We start from the raw sequence: 25,955 nt of genomic DNA, 5'->3' as shown, positions 1-25,955 counted from the left end.
GTAATAACAGCACTCTTCCTAGGGAAACATTATGGTCAGCCAGGTGCCAATGCAATTTGGAATTCATCAGCATCTGAGTGTTTAGTGCTTTGCTGTAAATCAGACGTGTGCACACCAGTGTTGAAAAACACTGCGTGTGTCTATTCATTAGTCAATGGAGTGGGAAAGATCAACATATCAGTCATGAAGATATATGAAGTCTGCCTCTTAATGATGTTAGCTTGTAGGCAGATTGTGATGGAACCTTTGTGGCCTGATGACTGTGTTTAATATGTGTAATCCATATCCCAATAAATCTGTAGCTGGCAATCAGAGTGAAGGCACTTTGTTCCATTTATGGAAAGAAGCACGCAATGTATTGTGGGGAGCATTAACAATTAACAATGTTTTTCCTGAACATAGGGAAGTTCTTTATTGGATCCAAATTAAAAAGTAATAATGACCCAATAAAAACAATCAGCGTGGGTAATGCTGCTTTTCAAGTCAGGCAAGTTACCCATCAGATCCCATTACTGCTGCAGTCACGTCAGTGTCTGGAGGAACTGGATGCTCCGTGGACTGCAACACCACATTAATCACTCCAGGATTTGTCTCCGTGGAGAGCTGTACCAGCAGAAAGTGTGGGTGAGGGCTGACTCACAGCCTACAGTCACCCTTTAAAAGAAAGAGAAGCTGGAGAATACTGTGGATTTCAAACAAACCAACAAATCCTCTGCTCATGATGCAAAGATTAATAAAGGATTTAAAAGAACAGAGCTTGCACAGATTAGGTGGTCAGAATGATGCTTATTTATCTGCAAGTATTGTGCGCAACATTAAGGACTAATTCCCCACCTGGTGTAAGCTGGCTCCACTTAAGTCAATGGAACTATACCTGTTCACAACAGCTGAGGATCTGGCCCTATATGAATAGTTCTATAGGTTCTTTCCAATATTTCTGGTAGCAGTAATAATGATGGGAGCTTTGTTTTGCTTTTTCTCAGTCCACTTAATATATAAAGAATCAGGAATCTCATTCCAATCATTTTAGGTGATAATGATTTGTTAACATTCAATTAGAATAAAGTAGTAACCTGCACAGATGATTCAAACTGACTAGGTAGCCCATCTGTCCAGTTAATCTCAAACTAATCAGAAATTGTAGTTATGGTCTCGTTTGCACACTCAAGAGTCAGACTGGGTGGGGGGACGAAGTGTTGGTATTCTACCTGAATTCTAGCCACAATCCCAGAGTAGCTAGATGCTTCTGCTAAAGCAAACAGTGAAATAGTTAACATAGTGGAAATTTTACATCGTCTCCACCATGGGGCCCCAGAATTAATACCTCCCGAGATATATGGTGCAGTCCATACATCCTATAGGAAATGTGGTAAATTGTCTGTAATCTTGGCAAAAGAGCATGCCCGTGGTTCACAGGGGTAAGTTTGGGGTGTTTTTGTTTTGTTTTTCCACATTCATAAGAGCTAGGAACATTTTTAAAATAAAAGCTTGCAAACTAGAAAGAGCAATAAGGCCAAGTGCCAACTTGGTGCACTACCAAGTATTGGTTTAATCGCTGGATACAATTTCATATTTATAGATTTTTGGTTGAATTACAGGATGTAAAATTGTTTCTGCCAAAATGATGCAAACAATAATTCAATTTTAGAGCCCATGAAAACTAGAGATAAAGGTGATGGTGTGGGGGAGGGATAGCAGGCACCACTGAACCAAGCTTATGAACCTTTGAAGGTATTAGCACATTTTTTAAGTACTGCATTTTGAATGACGTATGGTATAGGGCTGAAATTTCAAATCTGGGTAAGACATCATGTGAATGAACGTACCGAGGATAGGGTCCCTGTGTGCTTGCTTTTTTTTTTTTAAATGTAGCCAAAAAACTAGGACAGGGGAGGGGAGGTAAGCTTTCATGTAACCTCTCGATCTTACCACTTACCTGTTATTCCTAACAATAGACTATTTCAGTTGTCCCACTTCCTTTAAACAATAAAGTACAATTCCCAAATTCCATTTGGGGAAACAAGCTGCTCTTTATCAATATTCGCCCTGTACTTTGAGAATACAATGATGATTCTTCAGATCCTGTCCTAAACTGTTGTGAAGGATGTGTGCTGTCCAACATCTACCACACTTCATCCTAAAGAGGGTTTAATTTAATCAAGTGAAGTGTTTTCTGCTTACTGTGTGTACAACATTTACTGTACCTTTGGGAGCCTCCAAATGAAAGGGGCTATATACATGCAAGGACCACATTAAAATTCTACTCCCAAATCTATTTTGGAGGGCAAGCATCTTTGTGTTGCAGGTGCATGGCTGGTTATCAGGAAGTTAATGCAGCAAAGAACCTTTTATTATTTCTGGCTCTCGTATTCGGACTGGCTGTCATTCAGGGAAGGGGAAGCTCAACACTGTGTGAAGAATTCACTGTTAATGGTTAATTTCATCCTTTCAGCCCTCGTGGATTCTGTAGAAGACTAGTTATATTTAATTTTTGTCTCAAAAGGGAATTTACTATTATATGCTTTATATTTAGTTTTTTAATGGATTTTCATAATTGGGTTGAAAACAAACTCATTCATGGTCTCTTATTTTAATAATAGTTTGTAATTAAAATTATTTGCATTTTTATTTTAAAGCCCCTGAAATTCTGTTTGTACCAAACAGTGTATTGAATTAATCACTCACATTTATTTTTAATCATATGAACACAAGTAAACCCCCTGGAAGGTGAGAGAAGACTATAACAAAAATATCTGAGTGCTTTCCAACATGCCCAATGCCAAGTTGTCCTCGTTACTATTATGGGCCAAGCAAAGTGAGATTTAAAGCACTTCTCAATGGTATTTCTTAGTTTGTCTGTATATCATGTAAATTGGGAAGGTTGTACCCAATCAACTCAAAAATTTCAGGGAATTTTCTAGGTGTCAGTGAGTACAGCCCAATTGATTTTTGGTGCAAAGAAGAACACCAGAAAAGCCTGATTCACAGGAAAATCCGGGGACCCTGAGTGCCTGGTGCTGCAGGGGAGGAATCTCTGTTGCCTACAGTAACCAGAGGCAGCAGCTGAACTTGCTGTGTGGGGATATTGTCTGTGTCCTGGGCTCTAACAGAAATGAGGGCCTTACAGTGAGGACTTATAGGGAAGGCCCTGAGATGGTGAGGAGTAGAGTAGACTGTAGAGGGGAAATGGGGACCCAAAATAGTAGGGGGGAACTAGCAAGTGCTATTGAGACTAGGGCAGTGATGCTGAGGGAAGCAGGAACCTGGGCAGAGAGTGTATGTGGTGAATGGGGGGAAAACGGGGGAAGCAGGAGGGAACCAGAGTGCAGGAGATGGGTGTGTGGTGGAAAAGGAGAGATCCATAAGGGAAGGGAGAGGTGGGGAATGATGGTGATGAGGAAAACAGGGATCCAAGAGGGAAGTGGATGAGTGGGTGGGCATGGAAGCAGGTACCCTGAGTATAGATAGAGCGTGGAAAACTGAGGTGGGGAAAGCATGGACTCTGAGGTAGGGAGAAGGGAGAATCAGGGACCTGGAAGTCAGGCAATAAAGATGGAGGAGGGAAATGCAGACAATGGGGACAATGTGAGATGTTTGTATGGATGGAGGGGGGCTCACAGATTCCATGGCATGGGGAAAGGGAGGAATGACTATAGTACACCGAGCCACTGACATGTGGCAGATAATATGTAGGATGGACATACCGAGCCCCTGGCACAAAGGAGAGATGGGAGGAACTGCATGGAGTACCTGAAACAGGAGGGGATGGGAGGGTGGCACATGGGGAGTTTGTATGGTGGAATGAAGAGATGCAAGAAGGCACTGCTGTGGGCATTGCACTCAGTCTACTCAAGCTAGGCGATGTTCATCCGTCTAATTATTTATTTACAGAGTGTTGAACATGTTCTTTGCACTGGTAAACATCAGAGAGAGAGAGAGTCCCCACAAGAAGCACAAACCCAGTACTTGGTGGGTATTACTCAAGGGCCTCCCAGAAGAAATGGGTTTCAGCAGGGGATTTAAAGGCAGAGTCAGATCATTTTGTAGAGAACCAAGTTCCAGTCCTCAAGACAAAGGACACCTGAGCTGGTCTCTTGGGAAAGGCATAGGCACTACATAGGGGTGGAAGAAGGAATGACTCCAGAGAACTCAATAGAAGCAGGCAAGAAAGTGCCTTGCAGGTGAGCACAAGGTGTTTGAGTTTGATCTGGAAGGTAAGGCAGGTAGTCAGAAAGGTGAGTGACAGAGAGAAGACTTCAGTAACATTGTTTAGAATAAACTGCAGCAAGGCGTGAAGGAGGTTGCTGTAGAGTGAGGTGGCCAAAAGGTTTGGCTAAGGGGATGGATTTGCAGATGTAGAGAAAGAACAGACAGGATTTTGCTGGGGAGAGAAAGGAGTAAAAAGTAACAACTACTTCCTGAGGCTCTGTGATGGACAGGGCTGTGGAGTGCCTGATTTGGGATGAAAAAGGAAGTATAACAGGGCAAACTCCTTTCCTGTCCTGAGATCCCACACAAACACCCTTGAATGCTTCCTGTTTATTAGCACCTCTGAGAGTTTTATTTGTATTACCTCCATCAAGCCACCATCATAATCCTGTGCAGTAACTCTCTCTACAGTTTTTCCTATTCCTCAGCTCTTTCTCCTGGGAGAAGGAGAGAACTCAGCATCCTGAAATTTTACCTCCTCTGGACTCTGCTCACCTCTCTGTAAGGTGATGAGTCACTCCTGTGCTAGGCTCCAGCCAATCCACAAGCCAGGAACTGGTCATGTGACTCCCGGACCAGGTATATAAGCCCTACAGGTGGAAAGCAACTCAGTCTGGTCAATGTCACTCTAGGGCTTGGAACTCTCTTCTCCCTGATGGTGGCAACAGACTCCCCAAGCCTTAGCCTCCTCCAGCCCTGTTCCCAGTCGTGCTCCAGCCTCACTCCAATCCTGCCCTGGATGCCTGATTCTGGCTCCAACCACTAGGCCTGACCATTTCCATCACAGTTTTTGACATTCTCTGTCAGAGCTTCCTTCCAGTGCTTTTAACTACCCTCTCAGCTAATGAGATAATTAGCTCCTTAGCTCTTCAACCCCACCCCCTTCAGTCTGATAAGGTAATTCAGTACTCCACTCTTCCATCAGGTCTTTTCTGGGGGAACTAACTAATGCTTACATGATCAGAGTGCGGGGTCAGCCACTGACTCTAAGTACTCTATCATATGAAGAGTTAGTGGAAATTAACTAATCTGATTTTTTGTCATGTTGAGTTGGAGATGCAGTTGGGACATTCAGGAACAGATGCCCTCAAGACAGTTTAGGATATGAGTCTAAACAGAGGGAGATACTGCAGGTTGGAAGTGGAGAGAGAAGTGTGAATTATCAGAGTAGAGGTGGTATTTGAAGAGATGTGAATAGAGGAAGCTATCCATTGATAAGAGTAGAGAAGGAAAAGAGGGGGTGACTATTGAAGTCAATGGCAAAAGTCTAGTTGACTTCAATGAGGCCGGAATTTCACCATAAAGTAGCAGCCAGATGCAGGAGGTAAACCAGGTGATCTCAGAGAGATGGAAGTTCAAGGAGAGAATGCTGAGGAGGAGGAGGGAGCAGTTGGAGCACTGAAAATGAGGCTAGAGACATGGGTATGAGTTAGCCTTGAAGATCTCAGGAAGAGTGGGTAGATCATGTGATATGGGCTTAAAGCAGGTTAGAGGATCCAGAAAGTTTGGAGAGAGATTTATTTTTAGGACAAAACAAAAAGCATGTTTGAAGGCTGTCAGAAAATTGCTAGGTAAGTGAGAATGGTAGAGGCTGCATAAAAGAAAGTGAGGGAGTGTTAAAGGGAGCTAGAGAAGTCAGGACTCTGGAGAAAATAGGGCTAAGTGGACAAGTTGGCTAGTGAAAGAAGGATAAGAGGTGTCCGAGTCTGGCTGAAGCCAGCCCGTCTGGAGAACATATGTGGAGGTGGGCAGAGGGGTGGCAGTGAAAAGGTAAAGAGAAACGTGCTCCCTGGGTAGCATCAATTTTCTCTGAAGAAATTGACAAGAACCTGAGCAGAGGATGGAAGGAGGTAAAATGGTTTATGGATAGTTATAGTAGAGGTCAGTAACAGGTATCCAACTACTCTGGGATGCCATGGTGCTGTGGGGATGGGCACATTACAAATGCCTAAAGTAGAATGAATTGGGGGAAAGTACTAGTGCTAATTTAATTGAATATGACAGAGTTGTATGAGAAGAGGATGAATTTGTAGTGGGGGAAGTTGTGCAGTTCTCTGTTTTCCTCCAAGGCCTTTCTGAGGTGTGGGAACAGGAGGTGGGGAAGCAGGGAGCTGCCAGAGATACATGGGGATAGGTGAGACATGGGGTATGCCTACACTGCAATTAAAAACCTGCAGCTGGTGCCTACCAGCTGACTCAGGCTCTGGCTAAGGGGCTGTTTTAATTGCAGTGTAGACAGCTGGGCTCAGGCTGGAGCCTGGGCTCTAGGACCTGCCAGATGGGAGGGTCCTGGAGCTTGGGCTGCAGTGAGAGCCAGAACATCTACACGGCAGTTAAACAGCCCCGTATCCCAAGCCCTGTGAGCCCAAATCAGCTGGCACAGGCCAGCCGTGGGTGTAGTTTCTCTCCTCCTTGGGAGAGAGAAGGGGGCTGGGGGGGGGGGAGGGGGAGGAGAGACAGAGGGCTATGTGCATCTCTAAATTGCTTCTTGCTTGCCTATAATAGGTCTGCCTAGTAGCAGCCAGATGCAGGAGGTAAACCAGGTGATCTCAGAGAGATGGAAGTTCAAGGAGAGAATGCTGAGGAGGAGGAGGGAGCAGTTGGAGCACTGAAAATGAGGCTAGAGACATGGGTATGAGTTAGCTTTGAAGATCTCAGGAAGAGTGGGTAGATCATGTGATATGGGCTTAAAGCAGGTTAGAGGATCCAGAAAGTTTGGAGAGAGATTTATTTTTAGGACAAAACAAAAAGCATGTTTGAAGGCTGTCAGAAAATTGCTGGGTAAGTGAGAATGGTAGAGGCTGCATAAAAGAAAGTGAGGGAGTGTTAAAGGGAGCTAGAGAAGTCAGGACTCTGGAGAAAATAGGGCTAAGTGGACAAGTTGGCTAGTGAAAGAAGGATAAGAGGTGTCTGAGTCTGGCTGAAGCCAGCCCGTCTGGAGAACATATGTGGAGGTGGGCAAAGGGGTGGCAGTGAAAAGGTAAAGAGAAACGTGCTCCCTGGGTAGCATCAATTTTCTCTGAAGAAATTGACAAGAACCTGAGCAGAGGATGGAAGGAGGTAAAATGGTTTATGGATAGTTATAGTAGAGGTCAATAACAGGTATCCAACTACTCTGGGATGCCATGGTGCTGTGGGGATGGGCACATTACAAATGCCTAAAGTAGAATGAATTGGGGGAAAGTACTAGTGCTAATTTAATTGAATATGACAGAGTTGTATGAGAAGAGGATGAATTTGTAGTGGGGGAAGTTGTGCAGTTCTCTGTTTTCCTCCAAGGCCTTTCTGAGGTGTGGGAACAGGAGGTGGGGAAGCAGGGAGCTGCCAGAGATACATGGGGATAGGTGAGACATGGGGTATGCCTACACTGCAATTAAAAACCTGCAGCTGGTGCCTACCAGCTGACTCAGGCTCTGGCTAAGGGGCTGTTTTAATTGCAGTGTAGACAGCTGGGCTCAGGCTGGAGCCTGGGCTCTAGGACCTGCCAGATGGGAGGGCCCTGGAGCTTGGGCTGCAGTGAGAGCCAGAACATCTACACGGCAGTTAAACAGCCCCGTATCCCAAGCCCTGTGAGCCCAAATCAGCTGGCACAGGCCAGCCGTGGGTGCTAATTGTGTGCAGATGTACCCAGAGAGATAGAAAAAGGGAGCAAAAGAGGGTGGGCTTGGGGAGGAGGGCTATGTGCAGGATACAGTGGAGTTGTAAATGAAGATAATGAAATAATTTGGAGGAGGTCTGCTCAGTGAGGGAAGGGGGAAACTGAGACCAGCAGGAAAATCAGAGATACTGATGGATTGAAGGTCACAAAGAAATTGGGTAGAGGAAATTAGCTGGTGATCAGAAATAGGATCATTGGAGAATGAGAGATCAGAACAGTACTCAGAGAATATGAGGTTCAGACAGAAACCAGCTGGTGGTCAGAACAGACAATAAGGGAGCACCAGCAACTTCAGTGGTTCATTCCCCATGGCTCTGAATGGAGAATCTACCCTTGTTTAAAATAAAAAAGTCTGGAACAAGCTCAATTGCTATTAACCACTGAAAATAACAACTTTGCTAAATTCAAGCTACTGACATCTGCAAAGGTATTTACTGCATCCTGATGAAGACTGATGATGCAGCAATAAGTAAAGTAAGTGGCTGGGAATTCATAGCTCAAAAATACTGAGTTGCCCTTGAAGCTTTTCCCAACTGAAGTCAGGTAACTTACTTCAGTGAAATGTGAGAACAAAAAGATGATAGTCCAGAAAGATTTATCTTCCTAGCAAGGCCTTGTATTGCTTATCAAGGTTTACCAGTAGGCCCACTGCCCAAGGCAATTGGTTGCATGGTAAGCTCTGATTAGAAGTGAAACTCTGTGGGCTGAGATTGTTTCCTGATTGCAAATGCAGGGGCTAGGGGATTGTTTGGTAAGCTCTGTGTGTGTTTGAAGAAGAAAGCAAACAGACTGCAAGAGAAGCAGTGGTCCTGAGAGGGAGCAGAAAGACAGACCTCTTTTAGCATGCAACTGACTGGAAAGGCAGGCTTGGCCATTGTAAGCAAGGAAACTGATGGTGTCTGTTTCTCCTGTGTTTGGGGAAACAGGACTTTGTGTACATTCTTTGTAACTAAACAGGATTCAATCAAAGAAAATACCTAATGCCCACTATCCATTTCTCCTAACAGAAACAACTCTTCAAGGCTCCCAGTATTAGCTAACCACCTTGGCCAAACGGACAATGGTATGTTCAAAAGTAATTTTGAAAATTAATGCTATGTTTGTTATATAAATCATGTGTTATTGTTTCTATTGTATGATCAGATGACTTATGTTACTGACCAGTGCAGCGTGAACTCTGATTGTTGCCACTGAATATACAATTCAAAATATCCACTATATCTCTTAAATATAAAATATTAAATATAGCACAAATTACAGATTGGGGGTTGGCTTCTCTCTTCCACCTGAAGAAATTTGTGAATAATTTTGATTCACAAATTGCTTTAAAATGTCATGATGTTGAGGTGGAGAAATTCACAGACAGAAATAGGGTCAAATCCTGGTCCACTGACTTCAGTGACAAAACTCTGATTTTAATGGAGCCATGAGTTCAGCTGTAATGCCGAAATTAATCAGATAATTTATTAGTAGCCAATTACGTGCTCCACTGTAGCTATGTTGTTTAACTTCTCCTTAAACAAATGACAACTATCAATATGTGTTGCAGGTGAATCAGTGCAACTGTGCTTTAATGGGGACTTGTGAAGTGTACTTGAATAGGGAGAACAGTAAATATTTGGCTGTTACGGCCTTCTGCTGATTCTGCTGCTATGATGACTGAACATTTAGAAGTTTTTAGAGCAAGCTTAAATCAATGGGAGGAGGGAGAGACTCTCACTTAGAAACTTCGCCATTGGGGATTGAATGAAATTTTTCTCTTCACTAAATTAGGCTAATATATTTTTCTCATGTAAGACATAGGGACAACAGTGTTGCTGGATGTACACTGCACAATGCCGTGAGGAGCAGATAAGTTCTGCAAGACTGGTAAATAAACAGTCTGAAATATGTACACATGAGCTTTATCTGCCTTACAAGTTCCATTAGATTTTCAAATGTATTACTTTGTTAGCTGTATCAGCACATGACAATCTGAGAGAGTCATTAATGAGGATAACTAAATTAACAAAGGGGAGAAAAAGAAACTGTTAGTATTTGGAAACTGCAGAGTATTCTCTTTGATTTGAAAGTTGGGTTACTTCCATGGAAAAGATAAGGATTAAATGACCATTCCATACAAAAGGCAAGATACACTTACTCAGAAATCAACTGACTGCAATATTTTATTATTATAAGCAATACATTATAATGAAGATTGACAGAGTCAAATATAGTAAAAATCTTAAATCAATCAAACTCTACCATAGAATTTCTATGGATAAAATTTCATGCTTGAATAATACAATTATAGCAGCAGGAATATACTACTGACCACCTGACCAGAGTGGTGACCGTGATTGTGAAATGCTCAGAGAGACTAGAGAGGCTACAAAAATAGAAAACTCAATAATAATGGGGGATTTCAACTATCCCCATATTGACTGGGTACATGTCACCTCAGGATGGGATGCAGAGAGAAAATTTCCAGACATTAATGATTACTTCTTTGAGCAGCTAGTCCTGGAACCCAGAAGAAGACAGACAATTCTTGATTTAGTCCAAAGTATCACACAGTATCTGGTCCAAAGGTGAATATAGCTGAACCACCTGGTAACAGTGACCATAATGTAAGTACATTTAACATCGTTGTGGGGAAAAATACCAAAAAAACCCACCACAGTAGTATTTATCTTCCAAAAGGGGAACTGCACAAACAGGAGGACGCTAGGCAAACAGAAATTACAAGGAATAGTCACAAAAGTAAAATGCCTGCAAGCTGCATGGAAACTTTTAAACAACACCAAAATAGAGGCTCAAACTAAATGTATACCCCAAATAAAAAAAAGTAAGAGGGTCCAAAAATGCAATCATGGCTAAACGATAGAGTAAAAAAGGCAAAAAGACATCCTTTAAAATGTCTACTGAGGAAAAGAAAAAGGAAAATAAACTCTGGCAAGACAAGTGCAAATGTATAATTAGTCAAGCCAAAAAAGAATTTGAAAGCAACAATGTTTTTAAGTATATCAGAAGCAGGAAACTTGCCAAACAATCTGTGGGGCCACTGGACGATGGAGCTGTTAAAGGAGCACTCAAAGACGACCATGCCATTGAGGAGAAGCTAAATGAATTATTTGCACCGATCTTCACTTCAGAGGATGTGAGGGAGATTGAATTATCAGTGGGGGAGGTTTTGCAACAGACTGATGAATTAAACAGTAATAAATCACCAGGACCAGATGGTATTCACCCAAGAGTTCTGAAGGAGTTCAAATATGAAATTGCAGAGCTACTAACCTATCACTTAAATCAGCCTCTATACCAGATGACTGGAGGATAGCTAAAGTAATGCCAATTTTTTTTAAAAAGCTCCAGAGGAGATCCTGGCAGTTATAGGCTGGTCAGTCTAACTTCACTACCAGGCAAACTAGTTGAAACTCTAGTAAAGAACACAATTATCAAACATATACATGAACGCTATGTTGGGGAAGAGTCAACGTGGCTTTTGTAAAGGAAAATCATGCCTCACCAATTTCTATCCAATGAATATATAGTGTATTTGGACTCTCAGAAATCCTTTGACAATGTCCCTTACCAAAGGCTTTTAAGCAAACTAAGCTGTCATGGGATAAGAGGGAAGGTCCTCTCATGGATCAGCAACTGGTTAAAAGATAGGAAACAGAGGGTAGGAATAAATGATCAGTTTTCACAGTTGAGAGAGGTAAATAATGGGGTCTCCCAAGGATCTGTACTGGGACCAGTACTATTCAGCATATTCATCAATGGTCAGGAAAAAGGTGTAAACAATGAGGTGACAAAGTTTGCAGATGTTACAAAATTATTCAATATACCCTAAGTATGTTATATGTATATAGTATATTAATTTACAACATATTTTAATTGCATTTCATTTGGTTGATTTCTGTGTAAAATTACTATGTTGTCTCCATTGCATCTTTATTCATAATGAAAGAGTGAACAATGTATAAATTAAGGATTTATTGCACGTCACACTTGGATAGCTTTATTTTAGATGGCATCCTTCATGCCTGCCTGGAATAGGATAGCTTAAGCTCTGTTTTTAGACTTTCACTGGTGATCTGATACAGCATGAACCCCAAACTTACAACTTCTTAAGCACAGGCAGATGGCTGGAACCATGCCTATGAAGTTCCTGGATTGGAGCTAGGATTTGTTGAACTTTAAGGCATAGTGGGTACTAGGGCTTTGGCCTGTGACGGAGCGTAGTGGGCTGTTCTTTCTTCCAAGAGGTGTGTGGCACTGCAATTTTCAGTTTGTCCATTTCACAGAATATGGTTGGCTTATAGTGGTTTTATATTTTTGCTCCCAGAGGCAGTGTGATGGGTGCAGTTTTGACAAACTAAAACATAGTCCATTTTTAAAATATCAGGTGGTAGCTACTTCTCCTCCTTTTCCCAAGTTGATGGCTGAGATTTTACAGAATCACCTGGACTCTGCCACCCACTGTTTTACAAGAGGATGGAGAAGACACTCAGCTTCTCCTTCCCCGAGCTAATGTAGCTGGGGTGGGACGTGAGTCAACAGCCACAGGTGTGTGTAAAATAGAAGCTGATCACTATTTCTTCTTTGCAATTGTGTTCTGGCCATGTTCATCCCAGGATATTAGAGAGACAAGGGGGGTGAGGTAATAAACTTCTGGATGCATCTGCAAAAAAGTGGGGAAGAGGGTATACGGAACTTCTTCCTGGTGCTACAACCACACAGGTGCTAGACTCAACAGACTGTGCCTTCTCTTGAAGGCTAGGTTGTGGCATGCCCAGGGCAGTTTCACAGAAGCACAGCCAGCTGGGTGGGGTGCATGACCTGAACTCTGCACTCTACCCACTGCATACTTGATGTGGGGTGTAGCCTATTTCTTTAAAAAATGTGTAAGGATTTCTACCCAGCATGCTCACCCAGTGCGCCATAAGGCATTCTGGCTGAATTGCCCTGCACAGCCAGAATGTGTCACTACTTAGCACGGTACCATACACCTACCTAGCACTGTAAAAAGGTCTATACCAAAGTTGAACCTATATAATGACCCACAGTATATTGTATAAATCTATACAGAAGCGTTACAGTGTCATAAACTTCACTTTTTTGTTTATTACTCTTTCTTGTCTCCTACATTGTACAGTACAAATTCTCCTTAGAGTACCCTCCAGAATCCTGGTAGGTGTGTATGCCCAGGTCATTGCATGGTCAGAAAGTTTGTTTCATGAAAAAGCTGTGTTGTAGGAAGGGTGTCTTACTCTTTTGCCTCATTTTGTGCATAGTTACCAAAATATATACGGTTAGGGAGAGGTTTTTTTCAGGTAATGGTATTTGCTTTTACAATCGTGATTTTACTTGGACCATTGAGAATGTGAACAAACACAGAAAATTGTGTAAAAACAACAAGGAGTCCTTGTGGCAGCTTAGAGACTAACAAATTTATTTGGGCATACTATATATATTCCTACTGTATTTTCTACTCCATGCATCTGAAGAAGTGGGTTTTAGCCCACAAAAGCTTATGCCCCAATAAACTTGTTAGTCTCTAAGCTGCCACAAGGACTCCTTGTTGTTTTTGATAATACAGATTAACACGGCTACCGCTCAGAAAATTGTGTGCGTGTGTATATATATATGTGTGTGTGTGTGTGTGTGTGTATATATATATATATATATATATATATATATATATATATATATATGTGTGTGTGTATATATATATAATTTTGTTTTTAACTGCTTTCCTTCCCCTCATATACCAAAAATCCCACACACTTCTCTTGCAAGTATTACAATATCTCACCTTGCATAGCTTAATGTATTGAACCTCTAATCAGAAGTTTGAAATAATGAATCTAAGAATCTCGCTGAACTAGCATAGGAAAGATAACTGCAGTAGGAAGAGATGAGAGTATACTAGTGACACCTGGTGTTCAAAATGAAGGATGTGAAAATGTAGTCAAGTAAAAATGTGGTTTTGTATTTAAGCTATACTTTCAATAATTGATATAGGAGGTGCTGTTAATAAAGTTCTTGTTCCAATGGTAGTAAATGTCCATTGTGTATGTGACATTAAGATACGGTCTCAGGGAAAGGCTACTGGAACATAACGGAAGAAAGGAAAACATGCATTTTGACATTAAGAAGCACAGACACTATGGCCAGTGACACCTCGTAGCCTTGAATAGAATTGCAGAAATCTAAAAGAGGCAGTGATGACATTGGACCTGTATTTTGCTTCAACATGCCTGCCACCTCTGTGACAAAGTGACAGAATAAATGAGAGCCTCTAATGGAACACAGCAGCTGACTCACCACTGTCATTACAAGAACACAGATTATGCAGAGTTTTTTACATGTTAGTTGTAGGCTATTGAGTAAGGACAACAGAGTAAGATACTAGTCAACATAAGTAAGTGGGACAGAATTTGGCCTCATAGTACATCAAACTGGTCTCAGGAACAGCAACTTTTGAAGTGATATGAACAAGTGAGAATTAATCTAACCCATTCAGTTACATAACAAATTATTACAACATGCAGCGTTCTGTTTAAAATCTGGTGACTACAGTACGGCCTGCCATCTTCAACTCTATTTCTACTTTCCTTACTTTTATATCTAGCATGCACTTCGATCTCCTTGCCCAGTGGAATTTTGCAGCATAATTTAATTTGTAGTACTTTGAGCTACGGGCAATGACTGGAGAGCTGTGTAGATTATTACTGGAGTATACATTTCTATTTAAACTGTGCCCCCCATTGTGAATAATGTAGTAAAGAGATGGAGCAATGTAGCCTGACTTCTTATAGAAGAGGAGGGTAAATGCTTTGGAAAGCAGCATTGAAGTAAGTAGAATTTAGCTTATATAGCAAGCAAATAAAATGCTCAATGTGCAGAGTAGCTTAAGCCAATATAATGTCAGCTGACATGCTTCACAAATTCAAAGAAAAGGAAGAGGTCATACCAGTGATAGTTATAGAATATCTGAGCTGGAAGGGACCTCAGGAGATCATCTAGTCCAAGCCCCTGCTCAAAGCAGGACCAATCCCTAAACAGATGTTTGCCCCAGCTCCTTAAGTGGCCCCTTTAAGGATTAAACTCATAAGTGTGGGTTTAGCAAGCCAGTGCTCAAACTACTGAGCTATCCCTCCCCTCTAATAACAAAGCTACAGGTTGCTGAATTTAGTGTTCCTAGTAGTGAAACTATCTGGCAGCTGAGTAGTTCTTGGATCTTTTAAATATTCATTTTTTAATTTTAGCTTCTCATGATAGAGAGCTAAAATATATAACCTAGTATAAACGGGTGAATGGGTTCATACTATGCCAGCAAAGTTAAATTAGTTAACAAGTGAAGAACTAAACATTTTTGGAAGTAACTCAAATACAAATAATATAAAAATATTATAAGTCTGTAATGAAATAGAAAAAATTGTACTAAGCATATGATGTAAATACATGTTTAAAAAACCAAGGGATTGGTTTCCCATGAAATGTATCAGTAGGTAGGAGAGAAAAGGTAACAACGAAGCTTGGTCATATGGGAAAGTTTCTATATAAATAAAATGACAAACTCACAGACTGGCTCATTATAGAGAATCCAGGTGAAAGTTTAAGAATTTGCTTAGATCCTGGAGACTTGAATACAACTATACTTGAAGAGAGTACTTCAAAGCTTTTAGATGCACAGGACTTTTGAACCAGAGACAAGTTGCAGGTTTTGGTATCTTAAATTAGATAAACGTAATCTCATGTTTGGTGCTGTGAAAATACCATATAGGCACTAGAGATTTCTCAGACAACTTTTTGGAATAAATTCAGCACCTGTAGTGTTTCGTAAAATAGTGACACATCTGTTTAAAGTTTATGAAGTGAGGATCATAGAGTAGCGGTCATTTTTACAAGAACACGGGACACGCCACAGGAAATGACTAAGGAGGTTCTGAGAGATCTGAGGGACGTAGTTTTTAACATTTTTGTAACAGAGAGGAATCTCATGTTAAAATGAACCTTTTGGCAAATGCAGCTATACATAGATGACATTTGGGCACAGAATACTGCTAAGAAACAGCATGAGCACCAATTAAGACCAGCTGAAGACGAAACAAGACAAGCAAACCTCAAACTAGAGAATGGTATGTATAAAAACATGCAGTCCAAAAATTTAGCTAATAGGATGCATGCTTATAGGAACTGAGGCAAGAACAACTCACTGTAGAAGCTGTAAAAAGTGAATGGCACTGAAAATAAGGCCTGGTCTATGCTAAAAATGACCTGTTGCTGAAATGGGTTTTAGCAGGGGGTGCAGCTGAATTGGTACTGGACACACTTTAGCAGCTAGCATAGTCAAAATCAAACTACTCATAAACGCTTTTAAAAATGTTTTTACCATCAGTGTCTCTGTTTTCCCATCTTTAGCATAAGGCAAAAAATATTCACTTTACAGAAACATGTGAGAATAAAAGACTTTGAGAGTCTCGGGTGGGAGTTGTCATATGTATTAAGTGCAATTTATTATTTATTTCTATCATGGATTCTATACAGACCAAAGAGACAGGAATGGGAATTACTGTAGAAGGATTGTAGTCAGCTGCCCATGAAGGTAAAGCAGTAAGAATTTATTCCACTGAGTAGCTGAAGTTGTGGTTTATAAACATGTGTACTTCTCAGTAACAGAGTTCCAGATCATGGCTCCTGTCCTGATCCATACATGGTGGTGGTACATACCTTACCCTTCTGTCTAGAAAGGGAGGCTTAGCTGCCTTCATGGCACTGCCTGATTTCATCTTCTCCATGTTTCAGAATGAGCTCTGAGGGGACAGAGATGGTGTGGACTATGATGGAAGGGGACAGAACAATGGTGACAATTCATACAGCCTAAGACAATATTATATATATATATATATATATATATATATATATATATATATATAAATATACACTCTATATATATATATATATATATATATATATATATATATATATATATATTCATACAGCCTAAGACACAAGTTTGTGGGGGTAGCAGCTTTCAGGGAGTTCAAGGTAGCATGGTTTTGCTGGAGAGTGTGGGGTGGGGAGATCCATTGGGGGCTGCAGGATCCTATAAGCTTAAGGGTGAGTCCGGCAGCTATTTCCATGTGAAGCAAATACCATTCCCCATATCCTCCGAATGGACTGTTTGGGGGAACGATTACCTTGTAGAGAATTTCTCCTAAAAACTCCCTTCCCTCCTCCTTTCACACAAGAATGGATAATTTGTCCGATTGTTGTTATGCTAGGAAATAGATATAATGTGGGATTCAGTCTAAAAGTGTAGAATCATTATTCAGGGTCACCACTAGGGGGCATATAGTAAGGAGGTAAGAATCTTTGTAAATGGGAAATACAATAGAACCTCAGAGTTAGGAACACCTCAGGGATAGAGGTTGCTCATAACTCTGAAATGTTTGTAACCCTGAACAAACATTATAGTTCTTTCAAAAGTTTACAACTGAACGTTGACTTAATACAGCTTTGAAACTTTTCTATGCAGAAGAAAAATGCTACTTGCCCTTTATTTTATTGTTTTTTAGTTTACATTTACACAGTATTCTACTGTATTTGCTGATTTTTTTTTTTATGTCTCTGCTGCTTTCTGACTGAGTACTTCTGGTTCCAAATGAGGTATTTGGTTGACTGGTCAGTCCATAACTCTGTTGTTTGTAACTCCGAGGTTCTACTGTAAACAGTCTTGCATTCACCCAGGCCTCAGAGTCCTGGGTTCTGTACACCCATGGTTTCTATACCCTGGATATCTACCAAGCTGTTAAATGACCAACACTACTGCACAAAAACAGACCATTTCCCACAGGTGGATGCTCCTCAGATGTTGGAAAAGATCATAAAAATCTGCAAAGTGCTTCTACAGAACTCATTTGATATGGCTACTACTTTTACTCTGACTTTCTTGTAATGTTGGTATCCCTAACCAGATCATTCAGATCTGTAACATTCAGATCTCCTTAGATAATCATAGGACTAATATGAATCTCAAAAGTTTTTTCTTAAACTAGCAGTGACACCTGTTAAATTCTAAAGCTTATAAATAATTGCTTTCCTCAGCAATCTCTCAACCACATATGTCCATATGTGGAGAAGAGTACCACATTCTGAATCAATCTCCTTTTAATCCACCTACAAGAAAGCTGATTGTTTCACCTCCTTAATGTGATTAGGGACATAATAGGAAGAGTTATGAAATTAACCTAATTTCCTTCGCATTGTAGAGTTGATAACTTTACTAACTTTGAAGGTAGCCTTCATTTTGTTTGCAATGTGTGTAATATATTTTGGTAATGCCCTATTGGGTCAGATTCCTTTGCGTGTCACAGCCCCCTTGCACTGCTCAGGCTATAAAGAGGCTGTAATTTGGCCACAAATTTCTAGCGGAGAATTCCCCTGGCATAGGGAACTCGGTGCCACTGTCGGGTTGGTGCCTCCGCCTACCCCTGCTTTTGGAGGAGAGGTGCTGTTGGGCGGGGGAGAAGAAGGCATGTGGAGGGTGTGGTGAAGGAGAATGGAATGGCACTAATCCTCCAGTCACATAAGGTCCATTGCATAGGTGCTGGCTTCCTCCAGGCCCAGGGGTTGCACAACCCTCTGATCTGCCCCAGGTCCCGCCCCCATCCGCACCCTTCCCCCAAACTCCCACCCCTATCCCACTTCTTCCCACACATGCTCCACCTCAGGCTGTAACAGTGGTTTTCTGGGGCAAGAGAGAAGTTTGTGTTTTTAAGATCTGGAGTGAGATCTTCCCCTCACTCAGGCCCCTATATGTTTGATAACGAAGCCCCAAAAACCCTGGTTTCAACAGGCAGAGTAGTTGCCATACACAGGTACTGCAGAAAACAGCCATAAGGCTGCCTCCAAAGGATCCCCTCACAAGACTCGGCATAAGGGGCATGCTGAGGTGAAACTGAGGATGGGGGGACATGTTGGGTGTGGCGCTGCAGCACATTGCTCAATATATTGTCAGCAGTGGCTATCCCTCAATATGAGGATGTCTGCCAGGGGGAAACATCATCGATGAGACTTAAGATAGCTGAGGAATCCAATCTATGCTCTACAGGTTTTTCCACATATACGACAGATTGTTGCCTGGAGAGAGCACAGCTGCTGGCCAGGATGCTGTACACTTATCTTCCGTCTTTGCCATTTCTCAGCCTCTCGAGCAAGGTGAGTCTCTCAAACAGAGCTGTAGCTTGATGTATGATGTGACGCCTTGCAGTCTATTGCCAGTCAGCTCTTCCCAGTTCATGGGGTCAATGCCTCCCTTCTTATGATATACTTTCAGGTAGTCTTTCCTCTACCACCCATGAGTCCTCTTACCATGACTAAGTTGAGAAAAGAGGACTTGATTTGGAAGAGGAGACATCTGCACACAATGGCCAGCCCAACGAAACTGATGTTTCATAATCTTTGCCTCAACACTGGTGATGTTAGCTGCTGAAGGAATGCTGGCATTGGTGCAACAATCTTCCCATCTGATACGGAGAATCTTCCAAAGACAGCGCTGGTGGTACCACTCCAGATGCTTAAGATGGTTTTGGTATGTCACCCGTGTCTCACACCCATAAAGAAGAGTGGGGATGGGGATGACTACTGTATTATAGACCAGGATCTTAGTTTCCATCTGCAGATCTGTCAATAAAGACATGACAAAGCAACTTTCCGAAGGATTCACTGGCACAATGGATCACATGTTCGATCTTCACTGGGAGAGGTGGCTATCAGGGTAAGGGAGATGCTCAGTGTTTTCCAGGAGTTCACCACTGATGACAATTTGTAGGAGAAATGGGCAACTTATGCTGGGACAGGCTGGTGGTGCTGAGGGAAAGTCCCAAGCTATGCTAGCCACCTGAGAAAAGATCTAGGGTGGATTGCAAGTCAGTATTTAGCTTTGGCTAATATGACCCACATGGCAACGCCCAGAGGCTGCTCCAATTTAAATAGGGCAGCCCAAGATCAGGAGGGTGCAAAGGTGGCTTAAAGCCACCATAGCCCCTGATGCCCCTAGGCTATGACTTCTATGCTCTTCCACTGAATCTCAATATAGGCACCATAATTTGCCATTTACTTGGGTGGGGAGGATAATGCCTCAGAAATTTTGCACATTGGAACAATGGCTTCAGTAAATGCACCTTTTCTTGAGATTTCCTTCACAGGAAAGCCCTGTGAGCACTCACATTTACCTCAGTGGAGGCAGGATTGGGCCCAGTACACATACAGCTTGACTTCCTCCTTATGTCTACTACAATATGAAATTGGATCACATATTTCTGTGAGGTCCTTCGCTATAAGTCTACCCCTGATATAGAGCTCAAGAGCCCAGTTTCTTTGAAATCTGTTACAAACACCCTCATCATCTGGCTTACATTGAAAATAGTCTTATAGAAGGAGAGTAGTGTTCAACTAAGTGCAATAAGCAGTTGTGCCAGTTTTCTGTTATGTACATAGATTTTACCAGGATCATTCTGTATTTCTATACTATCAGGGGAAAGTATTTTAAAAGTGATTCATGTTTATAATACAAAAGGTAGGGTTGCTGCCTTTCTAATTGCTGGTAACTGGACCCTTGATGCCCCACCCCCAAAAGCCTTGGCCCCTGTCCTGCCTCTTTTCCCCCCAAGGGCCCATCCCCATCACTCACTCCTCTTCACTCCTCCTCCCCATTGCTCCCTGGATCATCTCCACCTTTCTCTCCCTCCCCCAAAACTGGGCTCCTTCTGCTCTGGAGCTGGGACAGGAGCTGCTGCTCCCTAACAAGGAGCCTGCCTGCAGGAACTGGTGCCGGTTAATGACCCAGCACCTCCCCCAGCCCCACAGTAACCGGACTTTTGGTGTCCGGTTAGAACATCTGACCGGACACTGCCAGGTCCCCTTTGACTGAACTTTCTGGTAAAAAACCAAGCACCTGGCAACCCTAAATGGCACCCGGACTCAGAAGCCACAAACAGGACTGTCCGGGTAAAACCTGGATGGGTGGTAACCCTAACAAAAGATTGATTATTGTGAAATACTTAGACCTGGATTATTTCTTAGATATTCCTGCAGCCAAGGGAGGGCAAGCCCTTGGGCATGAAGATTCCTCCCGATGACTGCCATGGGGACAGTCGGGACAGACCCCTCTTCCCTCCAATCCTCACTAAAGCTAGCATTTTTATTTATTTATGGCTTAAAATTGTATTGACTTTTAAGAACTAACAAAGGATAGTTACACAGCCAACTAGAGAAAGCAAAAGTCCTTGGTAACTCTTTCTGTCCAACCACACAGAAGCTCTGCTTTGTGGCTTCACACAGTGAGGGCAAGGAGGAGGGAAAAGAGGGCCAAGATGGACCATAGTGCTACTTGGGGTGGGTGAACCAGAGAGCTCAGGCCAAATATTTCCACAGCTCCCAACTACAGACTTGGGCTTGAAACCCCTTTTTCATCACATGAATTACCATTCCCATGAATAGTTGGCAGAATACAATGCCATTATGTACAGCAGTAAGGGACTATTGTTTCCTTTACTGCCATATAAAAAGAGGTCTAGATTTGGCCATAAATAGTCATCTGGCTGACTCTCTTGTGAAGTGCTGAAAAAATGATAAAAGCAAAGAATAATAAAATAATTCTACTGGATAGGTGTATAAAACCAAAGGTCAAATGTCATCTAGCCTGTGTAGCTTGTATGAAGAACAGATATTGTATATTTTATTTGTGTATTTATGTTGTAGCTTGTCTATTATTTTTCTTAAAAGTTAAGTACACATAGTATTAAGTTTATTTTTTTTTACATTGAGTCATTTTTAGTGATAAAGGTAAGAAATATATTTTTTAAATGTGTTTATAAGCTTGATAGTGTCTCTTTGATTTGTTTAATAGTCTGGCTGACTGGCTGTTTCTATGACAACAAAGCAAATGTATTGTAGGTGCATTAATAAACAATTACTAATAACAGATCATTAGACTTCAGGGAGAGTTCCTCGCAAGGGATTATCTCTGCCTTTATCTGTCAGGTGGTGATAATGTGCTCAGTGCTGTACATGATACTAAGATAAAGGGTCCATACCCTGAAAAGCTTACATTCTAAAACAGACATTTAGCACTTTTAAAAGTAGATCAAGTGTTGGTCTTAAATTACATGAAAGTGCCTCTTTAACTGAAATCTTACATTTATTCATGTCAAACTGACCCTACCAAGCAAGAATACTTTTAAGTGGAAGTACCTTCTCCTGATCCATTATCTGACTTTTCTGTCCATTATCTCTAAAAATCAGAAAGTGAATTTAGAATCTAATTTCTCTGCTTTTGAGTTCTCTGTAAAATTGTATGTGGAAAAAGCTTGAAAAGACCTCACTTCATTGAAAGCCATCACAGGTCACTGTCAGTAAGATGATCTGCCAGAAGTAGAAGGGCAGATGATACCTAAAGTATGCAAAGTAACCCCCTGCTGTGCAAATTGATAGTGTTTAACCAAGGTTCACTTTAGTCCAGCCTTAAAATGCAGGAAGAAATCAGAAGCAAAGATTTAATAACCACTAAGAAAAATACCACTCAAAGGAAACTTGATATTTTTTCTAGTTGTCCTAGAAGATTTTCACTTATTTAAATTAACATAGAAGAAAAATACATTCTTGAGTCCAACTCCTGACCCTTTTGAAATCAGTGAAAGTTTTGCCAGACTTCAGTGGAATCAGGATTTGGCCCCTGTTCTATTGCCTTAAATGAAATTAACCAAGGCAGCTCTTATTAGGTAATTGAATAAGAATAATCATGACTTTGTTTAGATCAATTCCATCCACAAACTATATCGGTTTAAAATCTACTGAAATCTTAGTGCTTAGCACTGAGATGAATTGCAACCTAATTTTGGGTAGTGCTGGTAACACCGATAGCCAAGTCAGTCTCCATGGCTGGCACAACCGTCTTCCATGTACCAATACCGTGGCTTGTCTAGACTACCACTCATCAGACTTCAAGGTCTGGGGGCCGATTTCAGAGGGTATTTGCTCATGACTTCTGAAAATCTAGCCTCTTTAAAAGGTGCCTCCGGATAAGTGTTCAAAAATTGAGACAACCAAAATTACTATTTGCTTTTGTAAATTTAAAACATTAAATACTTAGGCAGCTTTAGAGGGTTTGGGCTTCTTTAGTAAGGGGATGAGGAGGAGATAAAAAACCTTCAGTAATTTTTTTCCCCATTGAGATAATCTGTACTGGGAACCACCACTTTATTTCATTCAGTAGACTAAACAACTTCTAGATAGTATTTAGAAGAGGGTTAATGTATTTTTTTTATTACATCTATTTTATTTTCTATCAGGCTAGATTTCTCTTCTGCAGTTGGCATGTAGTTGATAAGTTTTATGTGCTGACACTGGAACGTCTTCAGTGACACACTGTGCTGGCATACAAGATGATACTGTGTAACAGAGATGCATGGCATTTATCAAGCATTTCCATTATGCAAGGCAGTGTAGAGCACCAATGTTGTGTACCATCTGTGCTAATGCAGATAAATTTTTTATAAATAATTCATTGCATTTTATAATTCGATGTAAAATCACTTAAATTCTTATTTTTGGCATAGTGTATGGATTTCTCCTACTAGAAATATGGACACTGAATGCAAATAAGTTCGTTTATTTGTTAATAATTCCATTGTTGCAGTTAAGTGTATTAACAAGTGCTTTGGCTCAGACATGAAGTCATCATTTTTTCCCTGGTAGAAAAGAGCCCTGATTGTTATAAGATTTGTTTCTAGTTTTCAGCACAGTTGGGTTTGGTACATCCATTTCTGGCAGTTCATGCTGTTCCTGCAAAATGCCCTCCCTCTTCCCAGAGAAAGCGACTGTGAAAAAGTGTTTTTATGTACATTTTATACCACAACATAGTGTGTTTTATGTTAAAAAATCATATTCTAACTGTAAAACTTGTGTTGTATTTCAGTTGACCACTGCCTTGGTATACACTTAACACACTCAGGGATCACAAACTGCCTTATTTATTATTTGTACTACAGTATCGCATAGAGACACCAGTCAGTGATCATTGTGCTGCTCACAGTACAGACGCAGTCTGCCCAGAGACCTCACAATCGAGACTATGACAAGGTACAACAGGTGGATTAGACAAGTGAGACTTAAAGGAACTAACTGAGATTAAAATAAATCTCGGAAAACTGCAGAAATTCCAGAGGATTGGACAGTAGTGCCAATATTTTAAAAGGGTAAAAGGGATGACCTTGGAAACCGTGGACTGAGTCAATCCCATGTAAAAAAATCTGTTAATTTGGGAATCTATTAACAAAGAATTAGAGGCTAAAAATATGACTAATGCTATTCAGCATGGTGTCATGGAAGATAGGTCATAGATTTCAAGACCAGAAAGGACCATTGTGATCATCTAGTTTGACTTTTTGTATAACACACAGCATATCTGTTTTTTTCAAACACAGCCAGTCTTGATTTAAAAATTGAGAATCCACTGTGATCTTGGTAAATTGTTCCAATGGTTAATTACCCTCACTGTTAAAAATGTATACATTATTTTCTATCTTAATATGTCTAGCTCAGGGGTAGGCAACCTATGGCACGCAAGCTGATTTTCAGTGGTACTCACACTGCCCGGGTCCTGGCCACCAGTCAGGGGCGGCTCTACAAAGTAGGCTGCCCCAAGCAGCGCGGAGCGCTGCGCCGCCCTTCCCCAGTCCCGCGGCGGGTCCCCTCTTCCCGCGGCTCCGGCATCCTGGGGAGGGCGGTAATTGGCTCCGGTTGAGCTCCCGCCGGCATGCCTGCGGCAGGTCCACCGGAGCCCGGGACGAGCGGACCTGCCGCAGTCATGCCTGCGGGAGCTCAACCGGAGCCGCGGGAAGACGGGACCCGCCGCAGTCATGCCTGCGGCAGGTCCGCTTGTCCCGGGCTCCGGTGGACCTGCCGCAGGCATGCCGGTGGGAGCTCCACCGGAGCCAAATGACGCCCTCCCCAGGATGCCGCCCCAAGCGGGCGCTTGGCCTGCTGGTGCCTAGAGCCGCCCCTGCCACCAGTCCAGGGGGCTCTGCATTTTAATTGAGTTTTAAATGAAGCTTCTTAACATTTAAAAAATCTTATTTACTTTACATACAGCAATAGTTTAGTTATATATTATAGACTTATAGAAAGAGACCTTCTAAAAATGTTAAAATGTATTATTGGCACGCAAAACCTTAAATTAGAGTGAATAAATGAAGACTTGGCACACCACTTCTGAAAGTTTGCCGACCCCTGGTCTAGCTTCTACTTCCATCTCTTGGATTGTGTTATACCTGTCTCTGCTAGATTAAAGAACCCATTGTCAAATACTTGTTCCCCATGTAGGTACTTACAGAATCAAGTCATTCCCTGACCTTATCTTTGCTAGCTCCTTGAGTCTATCAATCTAAGGCTTGTTTCCTAATCTGTTAATCATTCTCGTAGCTTTTCTCTGAACATTCTCCCGTTTAACTTCCTGCTTAAATTGTGGACACCAGAACAGGTGACAGGTTTCCAGCAGCATTCCACACCAGTGGCAAATACAGAGGTAAAATACCGTAGTCACTCTACTCCTACTCAAGATTCCTCTATTTATGTTTCCAAGGATTACATTAACCCTTTTGGCCAGAGCAACACACTGGGAACTCATGTTGAACTATTATCCACCACAACTCCCAAATCTATTCAAAGTCAACGCTTCCCTGGATAGAGAGTCCTCTGTTTTGTAAGTATGGCCTACATTCTTTTTTCCTAGGCCATATTAAAATGCATATTGTTTGCTTGTGCCCAGTTTACCAAGCGATTCAGATTGCTCTGTATCAGTGCCCTGTTGTCTTCATTGTTTACCACTCCCCTAATTATTTGTCATCTGCAAACTTTATCAGGGATGATTTTGTTTTGTCCAGGTCATTGATAAAAATGTTAAATTATATAGGGCCAAGAACCAATCCCTGCATGACACCATTAGAAACGCACATGCTTGACAAGGATTACCCATTTACAATTACATTTTGAAACCTGCTAGCCAGTTTTATTTCATTTAGCATGTGCTTTGTTA

At 41.6% G+C, this 25,955-nt stretch overlaps 1 protein-coding gene across 12 annotated transcripts in view; it reads left to right on the top strand.

Annotated features, from left to right (window-relative positions):
• Positions 1-5,112: 5,112 nt before the first annotated feature.
• Positions 5,113-25,955, top strand: part of CHST9 (carbohydrate sulfotransferase 9) — a 204,176-nt gene continuing 183,333 nt past the window's right edge. The window contains exons 1-5 of one of the 12 annotated variants that reach the window (XR_005594927.1): positions 7,315-8,341; positions 8,875-8,930; positions 15,888-15,996; positions 18,972-19,078; positions 19,197-21,847. The gene's annotated coding sequence lies outside the window, so the exon portion shown is untranslated. The other 11 variants (XR_005594933.1, XR_005594932.1, XM_039526930.1 and 8 more) reach the window with 11 other exon arrangements.

Source organism: Mauremys reevesii, linkage group 2 (genome assembly GCF_016161935.1).
Source record: "Mauremys reevesii isolate NIE-2019 linkage group 2, ASM1616193v1, whole genome shotgun sequence".
Taxonomy (NCBI): domain Eukaryota; kingdom Metazoa; phylum Chordata; order Testudines; family Geoemydidae; genus Mauremys; species Mauremys reevesii.
The sequence above is the reverse complement of the archived record's forward strand: the minus strand, read 5'-3'. Positions and strand labels throughout refer to the sequence as shown.